The sequence below is a fragment of the Python bivittatus genome, unplaced genomic scaffold, assembly GCF_059951505.1.
Source record: "Python bivittatus isolate LINGU-HERP-01145 unplaced genomic scaffold, Pbiv_v1 ctg000700_np1212, whole genome shotgun sequence".
NCBI classification, from domain to species: domain Eukaryota; kingdom Metazoa; phylum Chordata; class Lepidosauria; order Squamata; family Pythonidae; genus Python; species Python bivittatus.
The window spans coordinates 31,044,565-31,050,564 of NW_028277098.1; the positions used below are offsets into that span (position 1 = coordinate 31,044,565).

General features: G+C 44.9%; 1 protein-coding gene across 5 annotated transcripts in view; it reads right to left on the reverse strand.

Moving 5' to 3' along the window:
* The window catches only part of ADGRL2 (adhesion G protein-coupled receptor L2), a 206,916-nt gene extending 202,594 nt beyond the window's left edge, over window positions 1-4,322 (reverse strand). For 3 of the 5 annotated variants that reach the window (XR_015798463.1, XM_088153883.1, XM_088153884.1), the window contains exon 1: window positions 2,672-4,322. The gene's annotated coding sequence lies outside the window, so the exon portion shown is untranslated. The remainder of the gene's footprint in view (window positions 1-2,671) is intronic. The other 2 variants (XM_088153880.1, XM_088153882.1) reach the window with 2 other exon arrangements.
* Window positions 4,323-6,000: the final 1,678 nt, after the last annotated feature.

Genomic DNA, 6,000 nt, shown 5'->3' on the forward strand with positions numbered 1-6,000 from the left:
AAGTAATTAAAAGTTCTTTCCCATTGAGCCTCCCAATGCACTAATATGTAGACCATATCCAAAGCTGAGGCAGGAAGAAAAGGCCTTGCAAATCCCACTAACAGAATAACTAGCAGATACCAGAAACTATGCAACAGTGGCCACCATAGAAAAAGGTCACTCTTTTTCTTAGTATAAACCATTAATCAATGGAATATAATTGTTTGGCTGCTTACAAGGGCCAGCAGCATACAGACTATGTTCTTCCCTGGCATAATTACAAAACAGTAAAAGTTCAGAAATATAACCCAATTCTACCTCCCCTTTTTACCCCTTTACAATTCCTCACTGCCCTTTGGGCCTCTGCTTTGGAAGCAAATGGAAGACAGACTGAAGTTTTCTCAATTGAGCTGAAAGCTAAGAAACCTTTGATATGCTAATGGGCTCCTTCAAAGGGTAAGAATTCACACTTGCATTAATTCAAACAATTTGTGCAGAATGATGTGAAATGGCACCTCTTTTAGTAGCAAGTAACAAAAGAGAGGGAATCTGAGTATCTGAAGAAACCAAACAACAGAGCATTTGTTCTGCAGGATTCTTTCTAACGAGAATAATTTCTGGAGGAAAAGAAAAACACACCTGAAGCCCCAAATAAGCTAACTTTCCTTTCTGCCATACCAATTATATGTGCATCTACTAACACCATCACTAGTATTATCAGAAGCTATTAATTATCTCCAACATATGAGCGAGCAAGCAAGAAATCTCCCCATACCTGAAGCCTTAGAAAAGGTAGTTTTTTCTTGACTGAAGAACTATATCCAGTATCACCTTCCCCTAAATTTCATTACATTTATTTTTAGTATTCTAGCACTAAAAAGAAAAGAAAAAGCAAATATCCTTTCAGACATCTCTAGCATGCCACACACTTTCTTTGCATTGTCTCCAGGTGGCCCTAGACTTCTTTCTACAGTACAGGCAAAGAGGAAACCAGTCTTTAGGCCACAACGGGAAAGGACTGTTATTTATTGCTAAGTGGAAGCCTTTGCAGGAGACATGCAAACACAGATATATCCCTTCTGCTTCCTTGTGTGATAGGTGAAAATATGTGTGCAACAAGTGATCTTTTACTCAAGGACTGCAACTTTTCCTTTTCAATGTATAGTACAATTTAAATGCAGGAGGAGGAACAAGAGCCGGCAAGGCCTGCTTAGGCATTCACGCAGCCAGATTAATGAAATCAACTGCCAGGCGTTTTCCTTGAAAAGAATCCCTGAGTTGGGGAATCTGTACTTCCACTAAAGAATGTTGGAGGAGCAAACCAAAAACAGAGAGGAGAAAATATCTTACAGTAACAGGATCCAGATGGCTCTTGCTGTTACTACGAAACTTGTAAGGCTGCTTTTGAAGCTTTTTCTGCCATCTCTGAAGCAAGAAGGATTACTAAAGGAACTCCCTTACACTCACTCACACACACACCCACAAACACCAATTTCTTTCCATGGCGAAATAAGAGCTGCCAACTTAAAGAAAATAGTTAGAAAAAGATGGCTGGAAAGTTTTGTACCTCCTTCCATATACAGTATTTCTTGTTCAGTACTATACCTGCTCACTTTGGCAGGCTTGTTTGCAAGTGAAGCTACTTAAAATCAGTGGAACACCTAATGCCTCCTTATAGTGAAGTATCACAGGAACTTAAGAACAGCTCTAACAAGCTGACAATTATGCAGCACTTTTTTTTAAGTGAAAATAAAGTTCCACTGAAATTGATGATAAATACTGCCAGATCAAATGAGTTTGTAAGGGTTGGACAAAGTTTATCAAGTCAGTCAGATCCCTCTCCTTCAACCCACCCAACAAATCCAGAATCTGATGCCAGATGTCCAGAAGAACAGGCAAAACAAGGAGAAAGACCACCCCCACCATCCCCATATGAAGGTGTTCTTCCAAGCTTCTTTGACAAGAGCTTCTTTGCTAAGCGGTATCAGTGCATTCTTCATCCAGGACAGTTCCCTATCAGTGCATTCTTCATCCAGGACAGTTCCCGTGGCTTGGATCTGATATGCCTGACCCTCCCAAAGTCTTAAAAACACCTCTGGCCCTCCTCCAGCAGGACTCTGAGTTTTTTCCAAGATGCTTTGGTCCTAAGGACTGCCACATCTACTTGCCTTGGTTCGTATCTAATTGCATTTTCAGGTCAGCCTTCTCTCCCCGTCCCTGTGTTTCATGGATCTGGGGAAGCCCCCTTGGCATTAACCCTCACCTTTGCCAGAGGACGGAAGTGGGTAGATATTGGAAGAAGTGGCCATGACAATCTTCTTCCACTCTCACCCCTACATCGGCCTCAGGTCCAAGGTCTCACTTCTTTGCTTCTCCTTCCCTTGTCATAATTATACTCTGATTTATGTAGTGCACAGATTTTTTTAAGGTATGAGACAAGAGAAATATTTGAATGAATGCGAATAAGAAACGAGTGGGACAGAAAAGAGTTCCAGGCATCTTACGGGTGTATTGGAGGGGTTCACTTCCCACAGGGAAAACAAAGGACTAGCAACGAATCTCTACAGCGCACCCCCGCTCTCCAATTAAGCCGCCCCCTCGCGTGCAAATGGCTTGCAAAACGAGGGGCAACCGAAGCAAGCAAACAGGTACTATAAGTACAGAAAAGCTCATCTTCCCCAACCTCGCTTACCTTTGGATTTGCAGCCAATTGCGGGGCAGGGTTTCTCTTGCATCTGGGTGCCCCAGAAAGGAGGCGCAGGATGAGTCCCTTTCTGATCACGAGGGCTTGGGCCTGGGAAGCGGCAGAAGAAGAAAGCCAGATCGGGCAGGAGGATCGCCGGGCAGGCAAAATAGCTGGGCTGGGTAGAAGTGAAGAAAGCCGGGGAAACAGCTGGCTTTGCAGCTCGCTGAGCTGGGACAAAACGTACAAAAGGCGGGTTCTCTTCTTCCTCGTCCTCCTCCCTTTCTCCTAGCAAACCCAGCCAGCCGAGGGGCTTTTGGAGGGGTTAAGTCAACATTTCCCCCCCCGCAGTTCCCAACGCGCGCTGCTTTCTCTCCAAAAAAAAAAAAAAAGCGAGGAAGGAAGGAAAATTATTCGGGAGAGGGGGAAAGAAACGGCGCAAGCCAGAAAGGAAAATCGAAACAATTCTTCCGGTACTCTAAAAGCACCACAACAAAAGAGAGCTAGGTGCAAAATCCTTTGGATGTGACCAGCCCAAGAGTCCTATCTTTCTCTCTTTTCTCTAAGCAACTGGAACGATTGGAAAGAAGAAGAAAAAAACAGAAAACAAAACCACGATGCCAACAGGAGAATCAATTCGGGTTTTTTTCTTCTTCTTCAGGGAGGAGGCGAAGTAGAGAAGGGGGATGCAATTGCAATGCGCAGAGAGACACAGGCATTAAAAAACACAAATCTTTTTTTTTAAAAAGGCAGCCTCTCTTTCTCCGTCCTTTTCTTCCATCTTCTTTGCATCACCCTTGATGACATTCTGGCTTCTGGCAGGATCCAGTTCCAGCCCTTCTTGAAGCTTCGCTTTTTCCTCAGATGCTCTGCTACTGCCCCATGAACAGAGATCAAGAGCCAAACTGGCCGCGCTTAAAGCAACGGGGAGAGGAAAGAAGGGGCATGAAATCGCCACAAAGAAGGAAAGGAATGGAAAGGGGGGGGGGGCAATGAATTGTACTGCCAGCTCCTTTTCGTTCATGCACCTCTCCGTGTGTGACTGGGGATTGCGAAGTCCTGACACAGACTCTCCACTAGCTCTGAACTGGAGCCACCTCCAGCCTCCACCTCTTCCAATCTCCACCCCCCTCTCTCTTTCTCTTTTCTCCACCCCTGGGCTCAGCTAATCATATAAACATATTATCGTGTAGAGAAACGGCGACAGCGGCAGCCTCCCCCTCTATCCCGCTTCCCCCTTTTCCCCTCCTCTCCCGCCAAAACTAGGAGTTCTGGCAAATAAAAAGAGATTAGAGGCAGCTAAGTACCAAACGTGAAACGGATAATCTAAAAGCTCGATCTGCCACCACTGGCCATTTTCCAGTCCATTTCAGCTGCTTGCGGCTGCACCGCTTGGGGGAGAGGGAAAGAAAGTGGGCTGGAGTGAGAGAGAGAAAGAGAGAGAAACGCACACGAATCCAGGGAGGAGGAGGAGGAGGAAGCGGCGTCGGTGTTGGCTTGAGCCGATCTGGTAGCAGTAGGAGACGCTGGATCCCCTCAGCCAATGGAGCCTGCAAGCTCTGGGGCAACCTCGAAGCGAGAGCGCATCTCGGGGTCCCGACTGGAAAGGCTCGTTGACGGCCGGGGTACCTTCCAGCCGGTCGCGGCGCTGCAGACTCACAGACGCCTCGGCCGTCGCTTCCCCGGCCCTCTCCGTTTCTGTGCACAGGGCGGGCGGGTGGCAGCGAGCGTCGGGCACCTCAAACTTTAGTCGCCGGCTTCCTTCTTTTCCCCACGCCACTCCAGCCCATCCCACCCGACCCGGTCGGAAAGCTAGCCAACAATCCGAGACAATCGCGTGGCAGCTTTGGGGGAGATGAAGCGGCAAGACCAGGGTTCCAAACGGAGGAAGGTTAAATGAACGCCGTGGGAAAGGAGGAGGCGGCGGGAGGCTTTGAAAGTTCAACTCGCGAAGTCCTAGTCGTGCAGACGAGTATCCGCCAGTAGTTTCCAAACGCCGAGCCTGTCCGCCATTCTTCACTCTGACGGTTTGGCCCGCCTGCTCTCGTGCACTTCACGTTGGGGGACAGCGAGAGAGGGCTTGAGAAGTTGCCAACTTGCAGCACTGATTCTGAGCGAAAGCAACTGGGAGGTCAAGAGAAAATCGTAACTAACAACGACTCTCGCTGAGCCCCAGATTTCTTCCTTCCAGAACACTTCTTCGTGTCAGTGTGCAAATATGTGTGCCAGCGCAAGATAAACCTTGTAAATAATTTCAGGAAGGTGTACTTTTCACGAAATAATGTGAGGGGGTGGACTACTTTTTTATTTCCTCAGTAAATTCTTTCGGAGATAAAAAGGGTCTCTCTCTCTCGCTGACTTTGACACAGGCACAAACTTCATTTCAGGAAGTGCTATTTGGTCTGAAAACCCGATGTTTTTAAAATGCTGGTCTATGATTTGTTCACACATCCGATTCCATGTACCTCATGGCACGTGTGGATCTGATGCCCTGCATAACGTACATTGATCACACTTTTAAAGATGTTATAAAGGAAAGAAATTTACACATTTCATCAGTAATACAAAAGGTGTATCTCATTTATCTGTAATATATTGGAAACAGTTTCTGAATCATATAATAATCATAACTACAGGCATTTCACCACTGAGATTAGTTTATTGGAATTAAGAAACTTTGAGTTCACCAAGAATGGATTTTTGTGTGAAGAAATGCAAGCCCAGTTCAATTCTGACAGGAGGAGGAATCCTAGACTCATAATATTATTTAATTTGTTATGTAAGCGTTTTGTCTCATTCTCATTAGTTATTCTTGATTCTTTGTAGATCCAATAAGCCTGAAGTCTGCCCATTCTACATTAAATGATTATTTAAAAAGGAAAGAATTACTGTTTTAGCTATTGCTCATATGAGGTAGATACCAGAGATTATATTGTCTATTAGTTGTAAGTATTTTGTATGGTTACTCTTTCACCTTCCCTATGAAATTTCAAGGCATCAAATAACTTTGTGAGGTAGTTTGTTATATTGCAGACCATTTACTAGCCTGAATATGCATAAGCACTGAACATGATTCATTTTTCACATGGATAAAACTTAAATGCCCTGACATTGAGGTGCAGATGCAAAAGACTCTGGACAGTGCAGACTTTTACAACAGCAAAAGTTTGGTTGCATAGTTATAAAATTTATGGCTTATAATACAGATACCCTGTGTTCAGACCATAGGTAGAGGTAGTCGCCAGGTTAAGAATGCCTGGTTTAAGGACAACTCATAATTAAGAAGAGAGTCTATTGTAGCAAAATTCAAGTAAATACACAATGATTTGAGTTAAATA